This window comes from Camellia sinensis, chromosome 11, assembly GCF_055761805.1.
Source record: "Camellia sinensis isolate YWXY chromosome 11, ASM5576180v1, whole genome shotgun sequence".
NCBI lineage: Eukaryota > Viridiplantae > Streptophyta > Magnoliopsida > Ericales > Theaceae > Camellia > Camellia sinensis.
The window spans coordinates 121,846,640-121,869,123 of record NC_138971.1 but is presented as its reverse complement, the minus strand read 5'-3'; positions in this window follow the sequence as shown (position 1 = coordinate 121,869,123).

Genomic DNA, 22,484 nt, shown 5'->3' with positions numbered 1-22,484 from the left:
TATTCACAGAGAAAATCTCACTAGAGAATTTCTCTAGATTCAACCAAGACAAATTTTCCTCTCCACTCCAGAGAAATTTACTTATTCCCAGAGAAAATCCCCTCCAACCAAAGAAATTCACTTGTTGTCTGCAGTTTGATAGAAGGGCTTAAGGATATAACCAATACGAGACACAATGCAATACATGGAACTAAAGAGTGTACATCTTGATATTGATAACCCACCAATGCCTTGAATCAGCACTTATGTTAACATTGTAATGCACTTATCTAGAGAGAAAAAGAAAGATACCAAAGGACCAGATATAGGTGCTAATATCAAAGGTCTTCTTAGTTGTTTTATGACCACAAACCAGCTCAATTTGAGGACTGTATTGACAACAATAAACAATGTACTTACATGTTTAAACAAGTCAAAAATGTTTGGATGCATAAGTAACATACCATTAATAGAAGATTAAAAAATGAACCAGTTAAAACATGTATCTGGAGAGAATTTCTCTGAATGAGAATTTCTCTGGAGAGAATGAGAGATGAAATCGAACTGCTTGAAGCTTGACATTTCCTTCCTACCATCTCCTTCAACCTCTGCTCGAACAGACCACTGTTTCTCAGCGAATTCAACTGTCACGCCCCACTTTTTATTACTCGAAATCATTACCAAATTCATTACTTTAATTCAAGTTCAGAGATAACATGCGGAAATAAACTCAAATGTTCATCTAGTAGAATCAAATAACAATTCTCTCATTCGAATGCAAATTAAATACAACATGAGCATGCTAAATATACTTCCCGTAGGCTTACATCATTAAAGACGAAAGAAAGGGTTTAACCCTTTTTCATTAATGGCATTCCGCCAACACAAAAGAGGCCCCGTGGCCAACAAATATGAAGATCCAAAATCTTGTAGCACATCCTGATTAACACCTGAAAAAGATTCAACAACGTAGGATGAACATATAGTCCAGTAGGGATCTCAACATGGTCCTCAACAATAACAACTTACAGATAGTTATGATCGTGAATGCTCAATCTCATACTAGATTAATAATGTGGCAGTTTATACAAAAATATACATATGTATGAACTTTTCTCAAAATCAGCCATTTCATTCAACACTGAAATCGATTCACCTTTCTTTTCTTTTCATTACCCCTCTTTCCCAAACATTCATTTCAATAACAATTCTAGAAAACAATCACACCAAGCCCATTATTTTTCCCCATTTTCCATTCTTACAACCAATTTCCCTTTTTCAAAACATATTAAAAAATACTCAATTCCTTCCCACTTTCCAAAATAACATAAAATATTATTTATGTCGGTTCCCAACACATTCACATCTATACATGCATGCCTTTAGTTAAAAGGGAAATAATAAATCATCAACATGTATATAATCAACAAATAAGGCAACTAGGCCTTTCAAAACCGTAACCATCGTAACTCATAACATACTCAGATACACTGAGATAATGATGATAAAAGCTCTACTCTACCTGCCATAAGCACGGTAAGTTAAGGATACACCTTACGATCAAATGACTAGCCACATTCTCCAGACACAAGCTGGAAGATAGTGGTACCTCGTCCACATTCTCCAGACACAAGCTGGAAGTTAATGGTACCTCGTCCATATTCTCCAGGCGCTAGCTGGGAGGTAATAGTACCCCTCATTCCAAGCGCGGTATATAACACCAACCATCTCAATATAACAAAGCACAACCAACCAGTGTAATACATACGCATAAACTATTCAACAATGTTCAACCAACACAAGTGTAATGCATACACAACGATTCAACACAACAATGTCATCCTCCACCGATGACCAAGGACAAAACCTCTAGATGCATGTATTCAATACATCTATTAAAAGAGACTCAACTCTCAAGTAATCTTAAACCCAACAACGACACTAATACCATAATTAAAGATAAAAACCCCCAAATGTATGTATTCAACACTCATGATACAATAGTTCAATTCTCATATTTATTTTCCGAGACTCACATAGAGTTAACATTTCATTTTCCATTTTCAAGATCAAGTTTCATAATTTTCCAAGCCAAGATGTTCCACCATTTATTCCAAAACACTTTTCCCGTTACACAAAACCAATTCCATTCTTTTCATTTTCACAAACCAATTCCAAGGATAATAAAGTCATAACTCATATTAAGAATGGTAAATTACAAACATTGCTCAACCATATTCCATTTTAATTTATCAAATCAAATCAAAATATAATTTAGGGTTTTCTCTTCTTTCAACAATGACATGCTAGATTACTCTCCAATTTTTACCCAAACAACAACAATGATAATAAACCCATTCTCAAACAACCAACCCTAGGTTCCCTCTCATAACTTTCATACAAATCCAATAAGGCTATGATTTTCATGCAATACAAAACTTTCACATGTCTATCTATAGACGGAGTATTAAAAAAGAACAAGAAGAATCCCTTCCTCAAATAGAGAACCCAAGGAGAAAAAGAGAGAAACTCGAAAGTGCTCCAAACCCAACCTTTCTCGGATCAAAACGAAGGCCATGCCAAACCCCACTTTTCTTACAAAGGAACTAGGCTAGAAACACACTAGAGCTAGATAGATTTTTAGAGAGAAGATATGTAGAGGGAGAGAGAGCAGCCGATCTAGGGTTTTGAAAAAGAAAGAGGATCAAAAATGAAAAAGAAGGCCCATGCTGTGAACTGATATACACGATCCTCGCTCGAGCGAAGAAGTGGTCGCTCGAGCAACTAGACACAAAGAAACCTCGCTCGAGCGAACAACACGAAGCTTCAGGCTTGCAACCCAGAAGCACGCTCGAGCGAAGAAAAGCTCGCTCGAGCGAAGAAGTCCAAAACATACAGCTCGCTCGCTCGAGCGAAGGAAAGCTCGCTCGAGCCAAGAATCACAACCTTCAGGTCAAAAAGAGACGCAAACGCACGCTCGAGCGCAAGTGTTCTCGCTCGAGCCAAAAGACACAAACTCAAAGCTCGCTCGAGCGAAGACACCAAAAGTTGGGCAGCAACACTGTGTTTCCAAACACAACCAACCTGCTACAAACCTGCCCAATACATCCCAAAACTCAAATATAATAAATCAAGGGATGGAAACAAGATACAGATAACAACACACAACTTGGAACTCGAGTCCGGGATAGCACAAAGGACGGGGAAAAACCTGGATCGCTACATCAACGCCACCAATCCACCGAATAATTTCTGGTTGAAGAAAATCTGAGCCTACTCTCTCTCTCTATATCAAGAGACCCAGCCTCTTCTTCCTCAAGCAGTTCTGCTTCGGGTTTGCTCACCGCCAACTGTTGCAACTCCAGACACGCCGACACTGCAACCTAAGCCGCTGGCTCACACCGACACCATCCCAGCTCGCCAATCATTACCGTTTTTGCCAACCCACTTGTCAACAGCGCGACAACTCGGCGGCGCAACCTACCAGCCTCATCAACTCGTTCACGGCAGTCAGCATACTGCGCCGCTAACCTACTCCAACCGTTATTGTGCTGCGATTCAACTCGCACCTTCGTGCGCCTCCTGGTTTGCATCGCTTTGTCGATTTCAGCTCAGTCGTGGGCCTGCCACGCCGATCTCATACCACACTAATGCTCACTGGTGCTGCTTCCTCACAATTTCGGTTTGTACTGTTCTTGGCTACTCTCTCTCATGAGCGTAGCCTTCAAAGCTGTAAGTTTTTTGCATGTCGACTGAGCTAGTTTCCGGCAAGGACTGCGACCGTTGCATAGAAGGACAGTCCTCGCCATCACCGTCATCACCGTCTGATTATCATTTTTTGAGAAAAGAGGTGAAGCGTGAGTCTGAGAGAGAGAAGAAAGAGACAGAGAGAGAGGCGAAGGTTTGAAGCTTATACCAAATTTCTCTATAATACATGGCCGTGGGATTAAGGGACCTTAGACATCATAAAATAATATTGTAGATTTCTTCCATTATTAAAATTGGAAAAGAGATCTTAAACTAATTTTTCCATTACAAATATCTAAAAATATATAAATAATATTATATTATTTGTTAATATATTAATAAATATATTAATTAGTACATATAATATTATTTTTTGACCATTACACTTTTGAGTTGCCTGACAGCTTGTTCCTCAACAGTTGGATCCCACCACAAATTTTACGGAGAAGTTGAACATTGGCTTACTCCCATTAATCATTAGCTTGTTCCAAGAATAATGCTTGGGACCCCCTTTTGGGGGTCACCCCCTCACCCCCTTTGCCATGTGGCGGGGGTGATTGGAGGAGTATGAAAAAAAAAAAAAAAAAAAAGAAAAGGTAACCAATGAGAGAGAGAGGGGGTCAAGGGGGTGGGGGGAAAAGGGGGATGAATCATTACTCCTTGTTCCAATTAGTCTCATATGTAGTTATGAAATTTGTGATTTTGATGATTTAATTTTTTGTGACCTGAATATTTTAACTTATTTCAATAATAATTTAACTTTTCATAATAATTATGATATGAATATTTATATTATTAATTTAAAAATGTATTATATGTAAATATTAACGATGACAAATACTATTTGAATCAAATAATTACGTTAATATTCACAATGCAGTTAATTTTATTATTATTTTTTATTATTTTACTCTACACAATGATAAAATTCACGTGAATAAGAAATTGTCAATCATTATTTCTTTACTTTTTAAGTCAGTAAAAGAATTAGTCTAGCGGTAAAAATTTATAGGTAGAATTTAAAATTTTGATTTCATGTTACTCTAAGGGATTATTAGACATTTATCGAGTCATTAATTTCAAGATTTCTAGATTAGTTAAGTTGAGATGTATGTAAATTGATTCGAATATCTGACTGTAAAATAAAATAAAATAATCACCATAAATGGACCAGCCCAATAATAACAAATGGGCTGGGCTTGTCTATAGTATAAAGTGTAGATTGGACAAGTCCTATTTTGACCTGTAGACCCATATCCCATTCGTTTATTTTAAGAATTTATGTGTAGATCACTTTAAAAAAAAAAAATGTTATATAATCATAATCACATAATATCCTCATATTTATTTTCAAGAATGACGGACAACAACTATATTTAAATAGATCTTTATTTTTTTAAGGCAAATTGATAACATCACATAATTACAATTATTTGATTGATTTAAATTTTTCATGAATTATGTACTCACAAAATTAAAAACAATAAACAGATTGGATTGTAGTAGGCCTAAAATCTTCCTTCAATTTAGCCCAATTTAATCCACAGTTGAGCCAGTTTCACTTTCAAAACATGAAGCTGTTTTTAAAACAAGAAAAATGCTTGGGAGCACTAATTAGTGCTCCCACTAATTAGGTGGCAGTGGGTCCCGCCATTAATGATGTGATGTTTTGGTCTTGGTCTTGGAGTTGTATTTTTATTTTTATTTTTTTACTTTTTTAATGCATTAGTGCTATTAGTGGTAATATTTTTAGTGGGATGAATCATTGTTGTTAAAACAAACTTTAAATTGGGCTTAGTGCTCCTCAACCTAAGTTTTGCATTGAATCAGATAAGGATAGAATTAGTACTTGTCAAAAAATGAGTCACTTCTACTCTTTTTAATATTAGAGCAAATTACAAACACTCTCCTCGAGGTTTGGTAAAAATACAGATTCTCTCCTGAGATTTGAAAAATTACATCCCGCCCCCTGAGGTTTATATTTTTATAACAAATTATCCCCTAAGGTTTTTATTTTCATACAGATTCCCCCCTAATTTTTCCTAATTTGTTATGAAAATTTGACCCTCAGGGGGCAATTTGTAATTTTTCAAACTTCAGGGGGGAATCTGTATTTTTATCAAACCTCGAGGGAGGTGTTTGTAATTTGCCCTTAATATTATTATTCTTTTCTTCCAATAAAACTCTTTATTTATATATTTATTTGTTTACTATTTGTTTGGGGGCAGTTGGCTGTAAGAAGTTGGAGTTATTATGCTAAACAAACAAGGGCTCCATTTGAAAGGAATGGATTTAAGCAGTAATTTTATTTTATAAAATTCTGAAAAATATTAATAATTCTGATGTAGGAGATTGAATGAAAAAATATTGGATATATGCATTTTGTTCATATCCTTTAATTAGTATAGTTGCTTAGGGTGCGATTTACAATTCAATATTGTGATATTAGATGGTTAAAGATCATTTTACTCTCATTTTAAAAAAAAAAAAACAACGATACTATTTTATCTAATTAGATTTTTAAAGTAATTTCTTAGATTTAATGTCAATCAACAAATACTGCAATACTATCTGGTATTCAAAGATCGCAACAAGAAGATCAACAAAAACAACATCAAGGGATAAGGATCACATTAACAACGACCATGGTGAGGAACAAGAATCACATGAAGATCTGCATCATCTTGAACATCTCTTTCTATCTCTAAATCAATACATATCAGTGAAGATCTATATAGTAAGAGCTAATTCAAGTATTGTTGGATGCAAAGTTTATTTTTAAAAAATTTGTATATTAAAAATTATTATGTTGTCTTTTTACCCTTAGAAAACTATATTGAGGGTCCAACCAAATTTCTATAAATATTAATTATGTGGATAAGGTTCCAAAATGTGTCTCTATCACCCCCATTATTATATACCAACAAAGCTGCTAAACAAACATCCTAATCTTCCTAACCTGCGTGTGTCATTTTTAATCAAAGGAATATCCTACGAGCCTACCAAATATCCTACCAAAATTTTTGACACAACATTCACATTGGTATCAGATCCGCACTCACGTAAAATACATATTTATGTGAGTTTTTATAAAACTTTTTGATAGAATATTTAGGCTCTGTTTCAGGACTTGATTTGAACATGGCGTTTGTTTATGATTTTTAAAAATTAATTTCACATTTACTTTTGAAAATATGGTTTAAGACGGAAAAATTTGCGCTAACCGGTTGTCCCACCAGTCATTTGGCCAGTTGACTAGAACAGTGCATATTTTTTTTTTTTTTTTTTTTGCAGTTGACACATATTAATTTTTATATATTCAATAAAAAAATATTTTTCGAATTTTTTTAAAAAATTTATGAGCTTTAATAGAATTTTGAGTTGTGTGTTTGGTTATGAGTTGTAAGTTTTTGTATCAAATATCATATGCCACATCAAAAATTTTCAACTCAATTCAAAACTCGTTTCAAAACTTATTCACCAAACAAATTTTTTACACTCAAATCATAATTTCAAAACTCATAAACTCAAAATATAACTATATTCTCAAATCATATTTACAAAACTCTACCAAACACAACCTTAGTGTCTCCAGAATTTTTGATATAGCATTATGTAGTTTATTGGATGAGTAATGTTATAACAGCCATGTTTTATATTTTATTTAGTTTATTTTGTGATGTGTCGTTATTATATTTGTAGGATATGAGTGGCAAGACCAATTTAATCAATGCATTTATAACAAACGAAATATTCAATCTAATATGGTATATAGACATTCAAGCCCTGTTTGACTAGTAGGATTAATATTTAGGGAATTAGCCGTTCATAAAATACATTACAAAAAAAAATATTTTTAATCGTCAAAAGTCCGTTTTTAGTCGTCGAAAGTCGAAATTTTATTTTTCCCAACAAAATTTTTTGGTCGCCACATTTGTCGCATATATGTGGTCGGCGGAAATATTGGCGACTAAAACTTTTTTAGTCGCCAAAATAAAAGTCTTTAGCGACCAAAATTTTAGTCGCCAATAGTGTTTTACACTTTTGAAAATCATACATTTACCGACTAATAATTTAGTCGCCAATACTCACTCAATCGCTGACTACACTGTTTAGTCGCCAAAATAAAGACTTTTGGCGATTAATAATTTTAGTCGCCAAAGGTGTCGTCGAAAAAAAAAAACCCACTTTTTTTTGCTTTTTTTGAGTTTCAAACCCCAACCGTCCCACATTCCGAACCTTTTTGCAACACACTCCCTCCACTATGCCACTACAACATCACATGAATATATATGCAATATATATTATTTATATAGTATATTAACCGGTATTAATAAAAAATAATATATATAAATATAATTTTTTTCATTCAATATAATTTATGTAAAAAATAAATTATTTACTTAAAAAAAAATTAGGCCACTTTTGGCAACTAAATTAAATTTTTAGTCGCCAATTCTATCATTTTTGGCTACTAATTATTATTTAGTCGCTAAAAAATTAAGTTTCGTCTAGAAATAAGCAGTTTTGGCGACTAAACCTGTTTTTAGTCGCCAAAAATGTCCCCTTTTGGCTACTAAACCGAATTTTAGTCGGCAATGGACCGTTTTTAGCTACTAATTTTTTTTTGTAGCCAAAAAGCTTCACTTTCAGCGACTAAACTGTATTTAGTCGCCAAAACCATCACTTTTGGCTACTAAATCATTTTTAGTCGCCAAAAATCATGACTTTTGGCTACTAAACAACCTTTAGTCGCTAAAACCCCTACATTCGGCAACTAAACTGCCTTTTGGTCGCTAATACCCTCATATTTGGCGACTAATTCCATTTTAGTCTCCAATTGTACTAATTTCAACGACGAAAAATGTAATTTTAGTCACCAAAAGTACTTTTTGTTGTAGTGATAGTATAAGATTAGTTATTCAGCTAGAATAGTAAAATAAATAATCTCCTCTTATTCACATTTGTTTTGCAATATATATATATATATATATACATATATTTATTTTGTATTATTAGTTATAAAATTAAAATTTTCATTAATTTTGTCTGATATAATAATCATTAGAATTTGATTTGGATAACAATAATTACAGCCAAACATTAAGATGTGATCCATAAATTAATTATTACAATCTTATATTGTAATTATACTAATCAAACATACACTTATAATGTGTTTGAATCATGAATTTTGATAGGAATTTGAAAATGATAAAAAAAAAATAAATAAATAAATAAAGTCGTGTGTGAAATATAAATAAAATGTTATTAGATTTTATTTATATTTCACTTATATTTTTCTTTTTATTTTTTAAATTACTATCTTAATTTATAATTCAAACACAATTTTAATAGATAATGCAAAGTATTAAATTAGTAAAAGAACTACTAAGGAATCTATTAGCATGACATGGATTACAATAAACTATATATAAAGCAATAGTAGAGATATAGTTGAGATTGGGTGTATCTAATGATTGGGAGAGAGTTAACAAGATAAGCTTCATGATAATGTTAACTTGGTGGTACGAGGTCGATTATTTATTGCGTTTAAAATAATAATAATAATGGGATGGAGTAAGTTGGATCCTAGGAAGATATCCATATAGATACAACTATTATTATTATTATTATTATGTTTTAGGATATATTGCAATTATCTTTATTGAAATTTAAAAAAATATATAAATTTTATATTTTTGTATAATTATATGACTTTTTTTTTATTAACACTAAAAAAATCGAAACTAATATAGTTGTGAAAACATAAAAATATAAGATCAAAAATAATTCAAAGTAAAATTGATGATAATATCATTTTTACTTACATATGACTAATGAATTAATGATGAAAAAGAAATTAAGAGTTACATAAATTAATATTTTAGAAAAATCAAATATAATTATAACAAACTTTGTAATATTGGCTAAATTTTAAGAGAAATTAATATAATTTATATATATATTGTACGGGAAATAAATAAACCTTCTCGTATAATCTTGTTGATCAAGTTCGTGCTACTCCAAACGTCGTCGCTTTATTCCCTGAAAACACAAACGTGAGCTAGCCGGCGGGTGTGTGCCGGATACCTCTCTGATGCCTAAGTCAGCAAAATAGACAAATAGACAAAAAGCTCTGTGTGTCCGGGAATCAAGGTTGTGTTACCTCTCCATAGGTGATGTTGTGAGCTTTTATAGGTTCCGTGTGGCACAATCCTAGTAGGACTCTTATCCCTTCCTGTAGAGTCCTCCTAGGAATCACATTCCTGAAAGATAATGCTTATCCTTCAACACTCCCCTCACTGTTTAAACCAAGTGAGATGGTTTTACCATGGTCGAAATCCAATATAACCGAGGTAAGCATGGCTATGCTAAGTCGCAGAGTAGACCGAACTAAAGCCAATTCGGTTTCTTCCAATCATTACTCTTACCTCGGTTTCTCCTCCACAAACCATGGTGTTTAGACCTAGCTAAGAAATAATAAGGTTTTGACCGAGCTAACCGCAACATGCCACGACCGGGCTATCTCTAAGTGTGGTGACCGGGTTGTCTGTAACACTCTCTTGGACCAGGATAACAACACGGCCTTTTTGGGGACCGGGCTAACGCCAAGGCCCTTTTTACTCCGCCCTTCTTACTGTGGCCCACAACGGCCTATTACCCACCTTGGCCCAATTTATATATAAATTACCCTCTCAATTGCCCCTTAATTCCATCTGCACAGCATGATAGGGATTACCTGTTATTAGCCGAGCTAAAAAACCTTTAGCATTCCAACCGAGATAAAAACTTTTAGCGTTCCAACCGGACTAAATTCTTTAGCAGTCCAACCGGGCTAGGTTAACACCGGGCTACTTAAATATGCCTGGTCAAAACGTCTCTTCAATCGCCGCAACTGAATCGCTTCTCATTCCTATGATACGTGGCACACTCTTATTGGCCCAGTGCAGCTGTCACGCCGTCTTCGTACTTCACATAATTTAAACAGTCCCGCCTTTTTTGTCCTTCCTTCTACACAAAACAAAACCCTTTTGTTTTTGGATCTTTCACTTCACTTGCACTATTCACCTTCTCTCTCTCCCTTGCTTCTGATCTTCCATTGCTCCTCAAACTTGCAACTGCAAAGCTCGTGAATCCCTCCAGTGCCATTTCCAACTTCCAGTTCCTTCCTCTTCATCTGGTAAGCTACACAGACCTATTCTATTTTTCTTGTTTTCGCACTTGTTTAATCCACAGCATGTTGTTTATGTTTTTGCAAAACACATGTTTCCCATTTTTTGTTCTGCCTTGTGTTTGCTAAGAAAGAACCTTGTAAGAACCATTTGTATTTATGAAATAATCTGCAGAACATTGTATTTGATCCAAAATCACCATTTATCAGAACTAGGAAGTTGTTTGTGGTTGATGTCAGTCTGGCCAGACTAACCAACCGAACTAACACTTCGCGCTATACTAGTAGTTTCAACAAGTCAAACCATCTTTTGATTCATTTTCATCGAACTATCGAACCGTACTAAGTCTGCGCAATAGTGTGCTTGAATGCCTTAACCACGACCGAGCTACAGCTTGGGTGTAACAAGTCCGCGAGGGACCCTTGCCACAGTTCGGACTCTCGATTTTTGTTGCGGTTCGTAATCTGAACCAAAGAGTCCAAATCTGGCAAATCGTTTTGAGAAACAAATTTTTGAAAAAGTAGTGCCAAACATGGACTGCTTTGCCAGATACAGAGTCGCCACCTAAATATTTTTAAAATGGGGAAATTTAGGAAACCCTGACTCGGTGCCGAAGGCCACATGTCCGTCATCACCGGAGTTGTCTCGGCTCGGGAGCTTGGGTACGATCGGGGAAGGTCAGCTATGAGCACCCCCTTTCGCCCGGTCCGAAGACCGGCCTCTACTAACCGTGATATCCGTTTTTGAAAACTTTACGTGTTCTAAAACCAATTATTAGCCTAGAATTACTATGTTATGCGCACAGTAAACAAGTATAGACTAGATTGCCTAATTTGGAAATAAACATTGCATATCCGTTCGGTTTGAAAATGCTTTGGAATTTGCTACTCGCAAGTAGGCTAAAATACGGATTTCAATGAGTTTTTCCAACTCAAACAATCCAACCTTCACCCACAGGCATTCGAAACAGTTTAACACATAAGCATCTAGCCACATGTTAAGCATGCTGTCATGGCAATATTCACACTCATGTGATATGCTAAAGCGGAAATACTTACATAGTACTCCGTGCCAAAACAAAGAACTTGTTAGCAAACATGCATGATCCAAGTCCATGTTAAGTGCCTAATGCGTCGCATACAAAATGTCGCTAAGATAGGCTCGGCTAATCCTAGACATGTCATGTGAAAATGCACAATTATCACATATTCAATTTTTGATTTGAAGTACGAATGCAATTAGCATGATGTACCGAGCCTAATGCATGTAATACAAAATGCATGAATGCACGCATGCATAACATAAGGTATGCTGAATTTAAACATGCCCTAATCTACCACCGTAAGCAGGTAAATAAAAGGGAAGAAAGAAGTGGGGTTGGAAGACATACACACCACCCACACACACTTATTACAGATTTACCCTCACTCGGAGAGACCGAATAAATATTACAAATTAATTAACTACACAAGCTAATTAATATTACAAATTAACTAATTTAATTAACAAATTAAATAAATTAATTAAAGCAGGAAAACGCCTCGGGAAGCGCATCACCATGCATGGGCTGCCTCTGTTTTCCTTCCTTTCCTCCTCTGGAGGCTGTCAAAGCCTCAGGACTGATCCCTTGGACAGAGAGGATCACCACCGGCTGATTGAAATTGCCACCGGCAGTGTGGTATGGCCATCGGCACAAAATTGAATATGTCGGCAGAGAAAATGGTGCCGGTCGGCACATTACACTGCCGGTCGGCAGAGTATTCCTGCAGAACCTGCAACTCACAGCAACAGAGGGCAAAACAAAGCATGGCAACACAATTCAAGGCATGTATGCACCAACCATGTCCCTTATCATTGTGATGACTCAAAGGGACATATGCCTCGGTTCTCGGACCACCAATCACGCATTTCCATGCATGATGGCCCAAAGAACCAAGTATGCAACTTTGATTTCAAATGTATGCAAACCAATCAAACAAAACTCCCAATCCCTATCACCCAAGTCAAGGGACAAGGAATGCATGCAAGATGCAATGCAACCTAGGCATACAAGCTAAGGATGCAACATGGCATGGCAAAGCACTTATGCAAGCATACAAGCATACATATGGCAATGCAAATAAATGGAAAGATTGACTTATACATGAATTAGGCAGCTCTAAAATAGACCTAAAACAGTGGCCATAAGTGCTAAAGAGTGAGGGCTAAATGGCACACACACACACATGCACATAAGGACCAACACTTAAGCACAAATCAAGCAACATTCAAGCACACTTGAAAGGGACAAACATGAACAATTAGCATGCATTATAAGCCTTGAAATCATGCTAATACATGGTGCCAAACCAAGCAACAAATCAAGCCAAGCATGCACCAAATGGCCTAAGTGTTCAAAGCAAACCAAAGTGGCATTGAGCTACACTTGACAAGACCAAACAAGGCATGCATTAAGTGACCAAAAACAGGTTTATAGCACGTTAAAACAAGGCTAAATGACTCTTTAGATGGCATCTAAATGGCCCAAATACAAAGGCATAAACCATGGCCAAAACATGGAGCATTGCAACACATGCTTTCAAAGCATTAAAGAGACATGCAGGGCAATCCAACAAGCATGGAAATGGGACTGAAATAGCATGTAGGATGATTCCAAATCATCAAAACAATGCAAAGATGGCATGCTACACATGCACATACTCAAGGCCAACAAGCCCAAATACAAAGGAGCTATATAATGCATGCAAAGATCAACCCAAACGACTATGGACAGAGCTAAAACATGGCAAAATAAGCATATAAACTTCACAAATGCAAGCCTAAAACATGCTCCAACAAAGGCTAACAACCTAGAACATGTTAAGGCATAAATAAGGCATTACATGGCAACTATGCTAAACATGCATGGAGTTCCAAAACCAACTTGAAATCATGTTATATTATGGATATATAAGCATGAAAAACAAACCAAACATGCTCAACACACACTCAAGCATAGGCTTCCTTAGGAGGCCAAAATATGCCCTTTTCAAGGACAACAAGGAGAGGGGGTGGCCCTCTCCTTCTTGGGACTTCAAAGCATCATCTTCACCACTGAAATCCCTCAAGATTTCAGTGGTGAAGAGACCTCAACACCAAAATCCCGGAGCTAGCACAAAATGGCTCAAAATGAGGCCTTTTGAGGCCTAAGGGTGGTCAACAACCCTCAAACAACAAAACACTCTTAATAAACAATAAAGAGGGCCCAAAAACAGAACTTTTTTATGTTATACAATAATCACAAAAACAGCTCTAAGATAGGTATAAAATTAATGCAAGAATGGGGAAAAAAAGGGACTAGTTTCTTACCCTTGTAGTCCTCTTCAACAATGGTGCTCCAATAGCCTCCTTGAGCTTGAATCCAACACCAAAACTTCAAAACACACCTTTTAGAACCTCAGCTCCAAGAGGAAGGTGAAACACTAGGTGTTTGTGTGCAATAGTGAGACACAAAACACCTAGTGTACAAATAAGAGGGAAAGAGAGATAGGTTGTGTATATCTAACCCTAACCCTAGAAAAACCAGAGCTTGGTCTGTATTTTCCTCTCTCAAAAATGTCTAAAAGCCCTCCTCTTGCCTTTAGAGAGAGACCCTCTCTATATGCCTCTTGTAAAGCTTACAAGACAAGCTTTGCAAGAGGGAGATCCCTCCATACACGTGTATGGAGGGGAGCAAAAGCAATACAGCTGTCTAAAAATATCTGCAAAAGCAGATGAACAGCAATCGGCCGGCCAAAAATGTCATCTTGGCCAAAAAGAGTGCCGGTCGGCAACAAATAGTGCTGACCGGCAACAAATAGTGCCGGCCGGCAAACTATATTGCCGGTGGCAGCAAAAACCAGCCGGTGGCATCTAGCCACTGCCGGTGATGGGTGGGGATGGTCTACAAGCCCCACCTTGCCTCTCAAGGGCAAGATGCAAGTGTTTGGTGCAAAACCAGACACTAAACGGTCGAGTTCGGGGATCCTGAGGCAAGGCGCGCGAGCCGAGGCCTCCGGGAACTCCAAACGAACACAAACATGGAAGATCACCGTGTGTTCAAACGGTGACGTCCAAGTCTTGAGGACAGTCAAAAATGGGGTGTCTACATTGGGGCTAAACTAGCTCTCTTAGTCCAGACCGAACTAAGAACGCTGCCCCTAGAAGCCCAACCGGGCTAACAAACACCTTGCTTAAACCGAGCTAAGACCCGCAGTATCTCACATAGCCGAGCTAAGACTTCATTTATCTTGCCTTTTTGTTTGCTTTAGCACGGTCCAACGATCTGTGCTTAACACCTTTGTTTTTCGCTTTGCAGACTTAGGTTGCCCAGGCACTCCTTTGAGCGCTCAACCGAGCTACTCAACATCATTCTTCGACCGAGCTAACATTCTAGTTTAATTTATTCATAACTTAAACCATAAATGGGAAAGTATAGGTTCTTAGTTAACTCACCAGGTGCCATGCCCGAATTCTGAAAAGATTATAACATCCCTGATGATGTCCATCTCATCCTAGCCGACCTGGATATCATACCATGGGGAAAACACGGTTTCGTTCCCTTTACCCTGCTGTCCATAGTAGAGACCGAACTAAGATTCCCTATACAGCCTCTCCTTTATGAATTCCTTAGGCAAACCAACCTTTGCCCAACCCAACTTTCCACCAATTCTTATCATATAATAAATGGTATTGCCGAGCTAAACCGTCGGGCTGGCCTTAATCTTGGTTTAGCCGAGCTGTTTCATCAATATTCTATAGGCTCCGCCAAAGATGGATGGGTCTATTATTTAAGAATAAGACGCCGGCGAGAAAAAATAATAAAGGATACCCCAGATAAAGACGTAAATGATGATGACTTCCTCTGGGTGTCTGAAAATTTTGAGGACCAGCAGGCCCAGATCCCTGGTGACAGAATAAATTGGAACAAGGGTGTAGCCGGTAGAGTTACCTCGGCTTCATACTATGCATTTATTTACTTCGATTTTCTCATCTTAAACCGCACTAACTGTTTGTCTTTTTTTTACGCAGATTTGAACTTCCTCAAGTCCCAATATAGCTACCCCAACTTGAATATACTTCGCGCCGCCCTGCGATATCCAAACCGAAGTTGGACCGAGCTACTGGACTTTCAACCGACCTACCGATATAATAGCAAACGGAAGACCAAGGTAACTAATTTCTTATTGGAAGCCTCTCCTGAACCGGACCCAAACTTGCCTCAAATTAGATTGATCCCTTTAACCGTTGAGCTAGAGATGGCCAAAAAACGAGCTGTGAGGGCCCTTTTGACCGAAACAAACCAAGCCGAGGTATCACCAGAAAGCCTACCCCAAGAGACCGTGGTGGCCTTATCGACGCATCAACCCTCTTCATCTCGTCCAAACAAGCATGCTCGGACTTCCACGACCGAGCCACGCCTTGTTGATGAAGAGGATACCATTCCTCCACCAAGCCCTCTACGAAGCCCATAACCGGAGCGCTCTGACCAAGCTAACTCTTCCAAGTGGGCTCCAAAAATCACTTTTCAGAACCGTGCTATATGGGATACTGACTCGGTAGTCGCTGAAAAAGATCACCTAATGGCCTTTAATCTGGCCAAAAGTGTTTGCCATCCACCTGACATGGAGCACCACGACCACCTAACCGAGCTAAAGGCACTTCGCTCATCCACAAAATCCATGGTGCTGGTAAGTAGCTCTCTTGTTTATCTTTCAAATTCTTACAACTTTCTGCTCGGTCGTACTTAAAAAAGTTTCTTTCCATCCCTTTGTAGGCCATACAAAAGAACTATATCGCTCATAAGCGAGTGTTGGAGCTTCGGAAAACAACAAGGCAGGCTATGGCCGAAGTAACTGAAAAAACCGCCGAGCTAGAAGAGGCCAGGAAGCAGCTGGCCAAGCTACGAACCGAGAATGGTCGTTTGACCAGTCTTGTTAGCTCGGCTAAGGCGGACAAACAAAAGGCAGCGGCTGTGGTAAAAGATAAGTATCTGCGCGAGCTCGCCAAACTCGAGGGAAAAAAGAACACCGAGATAACCAAGCTTGAGAAGAAGCTAGAAGACGTGGAGGACCGTGGTTTCAAGAAGGGGGAGGCTCTTTACATTAAGCAATGCGAGGCGGCCAAAGACTTATTCTTTAAATGCGGATGGAGGGCGGCCGTGGCATAGCTTGGTCATGGGCCAGAGACCGAGGTCTTCAACCCTCCTCCGTATTTTATCCCTGGTTCGATGACGGAGTACGCTGCTACCATTCAGCAACAATTTCTTTAGGCTGAGGATGACGAAGAAGAGACCAGGCCAAACAATACCCCGGTTGTTAATGAACCTACTGTTCAATCAGCTTAGTTTGAGCCACCGGTTGAAGATCTGATGACCGAACTACCAAATGAGACCAGGCTACCAGATGAGACCGGGCTCCGAGTTGATCTTGACGCGAAAATAGATGACCTTTTTGCTTAATCTCTGTATTTTCCTCTTTTTGCTTTTGAAGAAGAAGTTGTAACCGAGCTGAGGTCCCACCTTGTGTATTCAATTTGCACTTAATGAAATCCTCTTTTGTTCTAACTGTTATCTCGGTTTACTTCTATGCCGGTACTTGCTTTCTAACTGTAATCTGAATGAAGTATAACCTTCTCTTGCCGAGATACTTTATTCCGGTCTTTAGCTTTCCAATCTATCAAGCCATAGTTGCCAACCTCTTCAGCCTAGATTATTATCTCGGCTAAAAAACAATAAGTGTTGGTTTTTCCAGCCAACCACTCTTCAGCGTAGATCCTTATCTCGGTTGAAGAGTACAAAGTGTTGGTTTTTCCAGCCAACCACTCTTCAGCGTAGATCCTTATCTCTGTTGAAGAGTACAAAGTAGCCAAACGTCCTGCAGCCTGGATCCTTATCCTGGACTTAAGAGGGGTGTTGGTTATTCCAACCAACCTCTAAGTTGGTTTTTCCAACCAACTTAGAGTTAAATATTCGGTTTTTCCAGTCAAACGTCCTGCAACCTGGATCCTTATCCTGGGCTTAGAAGGGGTGTTGGTTTTTCCAGCCAACTTCTTCAGTACTGATCCTAATCTTAGCTGAAGAGAGTGCAAAGTTGGTTATTCTGGTCAACTATGCTTACAGTGCTCCTAACTCACTAAAACAATCTTTTACAGAAGGAAACAACTATACTGAAAAGAAACTACTTGTTTTATTGAGAAAGAAAAAATTACAGATACTTGAAATGAAAGTTAAAAATAAAATAGTTTGAGATTGGCAGTGTTTCATGGCCTAGGAATGACTTTGCCGTCCTTGTCTTCTAAGTGGTATGCCCATTTTCCTGCTAATCCAACCACCTTGTGAGGTCCTTCCCAATTAGGCCCTAACTTGCCATCTCCTGGTACCAAGGTATTTCCCATTACTTTGCGCAGTACCCAATCTCCGATCCTGAACTGTCTTGGATGTACTGTCTTGTTGTATTTCCTTGATAACTCTTGCTGGTATGAGGCGATATGAACCAGTGTTCTTTCTCTTCTTTCTTCCACAAGGTCGAGCTCCAAGGTCATGGCTTCTCCATTTAGATTTGGATCAAAATTTTCACTTCTGATTGTAGGGAGGCCGACTTCCAATGGGATTACTGCTTCCATGCCATAGGCCAGGGAAAAAGGTGTTTCCCCAGTAGATCGACGAGGTGTGGTACGGTAAGCCCATAAAACATGAGGAAGCTCTTCAGCCCACTTGCCCTTTGTTTTTTCTAGCCTTTTCTTCAATCCATCCAAGATCCAAGACAACTTTGTTTGATACTTCTGCTTGGCCATTTGCTTGGGGGTAAGTCGGTGTAGAATTGTAGAACTCTATCTTGTATTCTTCACAAAAGCCTCTAAAAATTTTGCCGTCGAACTGGGTGCCATTGTCTGATATTAGAGCTTTTGGTATGCCGAACCGAGTAATGATATTCTGCTAGACGAACTTCTTCACATCTTTCTCCTTTATTGATGCTAGTGCTTCTGCCTCCACCCACTTTGTGAAGTAGTCCATTGCTACTAGAAAGAACTTCCTATTGCCGGGTGCTGTTGGGAGTGGCCCTACTATGTCCAAGCCCCACATTGCGAAGGGCCATGGGTTAGTTAATGGTAGAAGTTCTCTGGCTGGCTGATGTATTTGGTGTGCGAACTTCTGACATTTCTCGCACCTCTTTACATACTTCTCTAAATCTGTTTGCATGTATGGCCACCAATATCCTTGCAAAATGGCTCTATAAGCTAATGATCTTCCTCCTTGGTGGCTTCCACATACGCCTTCGTGTATCTCGAACAAGAACGCTTCAACTTTGCTGGGATGGACACACTTTAGATAAGGTCCTGTGAATGATTTCTTGTACAAGGCCATTGATGGAAAGAGCCAAAATCGTTGCGACTTTGCTCTGATTTTGTTGGCCTATTTCTTCTCTTCCGGTAGGACGCCGTCTTTTAAGAATGCTATGATAGAATCCATCAATGAAAGGTCTAGTTCAGCGGAACATACTTCTTCTACTTCAGGTTCTTCAATGCTTGGTCTTAGTAAGTAGTTAATCAGTAATGGATGTGGGACGGATGTATCTGCCATTGAAGCAAAGCCTGCTAGTTCGTCCGCTCTACTGTTTTCTTCCCTACCAATCTGTTCTATCCGCACTACTTCAAATTTCTTGATCTCTTTTCTGACTAATTCTTGGTACTTAGCCATTCTATCGTCTTTTGCCTCGTAGTCACCTGAAATTTGGTTTACCACCTGCTGTGAGTCACTGTAAACCATTAGCTCGGTGGCCTTCATGTGGGAAGTTGATTTCAATCTTGCTAAAAGTGCTTTATATTCCGCCTCGTTGTTTGATGCTGGGAAGCCAAGGTTGACTGCTTGTTCCACTACTAGGCCATCTGGTGAGATGAGGACTATGCCGAGTCCTGCTCCGTGTTTGTTGGATGCTCCATCCACAAAGAGCTTTCATATCTCTCCTACGAATAACTTCCAGCAGGTAGAGGGATTGGATGATGCCTTGGGGTCCTGAGTGTTGCTAGTGTTTTCTTCAAAGTCCATACTTGCTATTTGTCCCTCATTATTTGATTGTATTAAGTCTTCATTTGCTGGTGAGTCTTTGCTTGGTGTAGCATGGTTTGCTTCTTTTTCCCTTACTTTACTCTGGTCTGCCTCAGGGTCTGACTGGGTATCCTGTACTAGGGGCTGCGCTATTCCGGCGTCAACTTCTAACCCTAGTTCGGTTGTATCGGTCAGGTCGACTGGGCAGATATGATGACTTCCTGGGGTGAATTCTGTGACAAAGTCTGCCAAGGCTTGGGCTTTTATGGCGGTTTTGGGTTGGAACTTGATGTCAAATTGTCCCAACTCCACTGTCCACTTAAAGATTCGCCCAGAAAAGTTTGCCTTCTCAAACGGAGCTTTTAATGGAAAAGTTCTGAGAACGATTATGGTGTGGGCGTGAAAGTAGTGCGACAACTTCCTTGATGCCATCATCAAGGCTAAGGCCAATTTTTCCAATGATAAGTACCTGGTTTCCGCGCCCAGTAATGTCTTGTTGATATAAAAGATGAGTAGATGTTGGATTCCTTCCGCTCGGACCAACACTGCGCTAATTGCGCGCTGTGAGACTGCTAGGAACAAAAATAGTTCTTCTCCAGGTATTGGGGTCACTAGCAGCGGTAAAGAATACAGGTATTCTTTCAAACTTTCAAGGGCACGATCGCATTCTTCATCCCACTGAAACTTGGCCTTCAACGCTTGAAAGAATGGTCAACATCTGTCTGACGACCAACTTATGAACCGGTTTAGCGTGGCTGTCATACCGGTGAGATGCTGTACTTCTTTTACTGAGTTGGGCCTCTCTAGATCCTGGATTGCTTTGATCTGAGAAGGGTCTGCCTCTATGCCACGGTTGGTTACCAGGAAGCCTAGGAATTTTCCAAATCTTACGCCGAACGCACACTTAAATGCATTAAGGCGTAACTTGTGTTTCTTCAGGATCTGAAACATCTCACCTAGGTCCTTAAGATGGTCACTCTTGTCCTTGCTCTTGACCACCATGTCGTCGATGTAAGCCTCCATTGTTCTGCCTAACAACGGTTCAAACATCTTGGTGACCATCTGTTGGAATGTTGCCCCTGCGTTCTTCAGGCCAAAAGGCATGACCTTGTAGCAGTAAAGTCCTCTTGGCGTTGTAAAAGATGTGACCTCCTGGTCTGGTTCATACATAGCGATCTGATGGTAGCCTCTGTATGCATCAAGGAAGCTAAGACGGTTGTGTCCTGTCGTCAAATCTACCAGTTGGTCTATCCGTAGAAGAGGAAAGTTGTCTTTTGGGTACGCCTTGTTGACCGTTTTGTAGTCCACACAGACACGCCATTTTTCATTCTTCTTAGGCACTACTACTGTGTTGGAGATCCATCTGGGGTAGTGCACCTCTCTGATAGCTCCTGCTACTAGCAGGTTTTCTACTTCTTCCGCCACTATCTCGGTATGGTGGAGTGTCGATCTGCGCGTGCGCTGTATAATTGGTTTGGCAGTTGGGTGGACATTCAATTGGTGACAGATAAAGCTTGGGTCAATGCCAGGCATGTCATACGGCGTCCAGGCAAAAACTTCGATTTTAGAGGTCAAGAATTCCATGACCTCTATTCTCTCAGTGCTGGACATAGATGAGCCAAACAAAAAGAACTTATCTGGGTTCTTTTCATCTATTCTTGCCTGTACCAAGTCTTCCACTTCCTTCTATTCAGCGGTTTTGCCGACATCCGCAAATAATTCATTATTTTCGGGCTCTTCCACCATTTGGACAAACCCCTTGGCAGCTCGGCTGCCATTTACTGTGACGAAGCATTACTTGGACATAATTTGATCTCCATAGACCTCTTCAATTACTCAGGCTTCGTTGGAGAACCATATTACTTGATGGTAGGTTGATGCTACTGCTCTCATGGCGTGCAACCATGTCCTTCCCAAGATTATGTTGTAATTAGAGAGCACTTTCAATACCCAAAATTCCACTTGTTTAATCATGCTTCCTGCTCTAACTAGGAGGATTATCTTACCGACTGGCCATTCTGCCATTGAGTTGAACCCGATCAGGGGAGATACAGCGGGTGCCAAGTCTTTGTCCTTCAATTTCAACTGTTTGAAAGTTTTGTAGTACATTATCTCGCATGAGCTTCCTTGGTCAATCAAAATTCGCTTGACGTCGTAATCCTTGATGCGGAGAGTAACGACCAATGCATCGTTGTGAGGGAAATATATCCTTTCCAAGTCCTTGTCTGAAAAAGACATGACGTTCGCGGCCTCTGTTTTCCCCTTTTTAATGGTAGGCTGCGCACTTAATACCTCCCTTAAGTGCTTAGCCTTCTTTATCATGCCTCTGAGCTCACATACTCGCTCAGGCTCGAATATCCTATGTATTACGTTTATCACGCCTTAAGGTGGGGCGTCGTTCGGTGTTCTGTCTGGGTGGTCGTGGTTTTGGGGGGCTGGCTGCATCCCTCATTCTATGTACCGGTCCAGGTGACCAGCAGCCACTAATTCCTCCAAATGCTGTCTCAACGGCGTGCAGT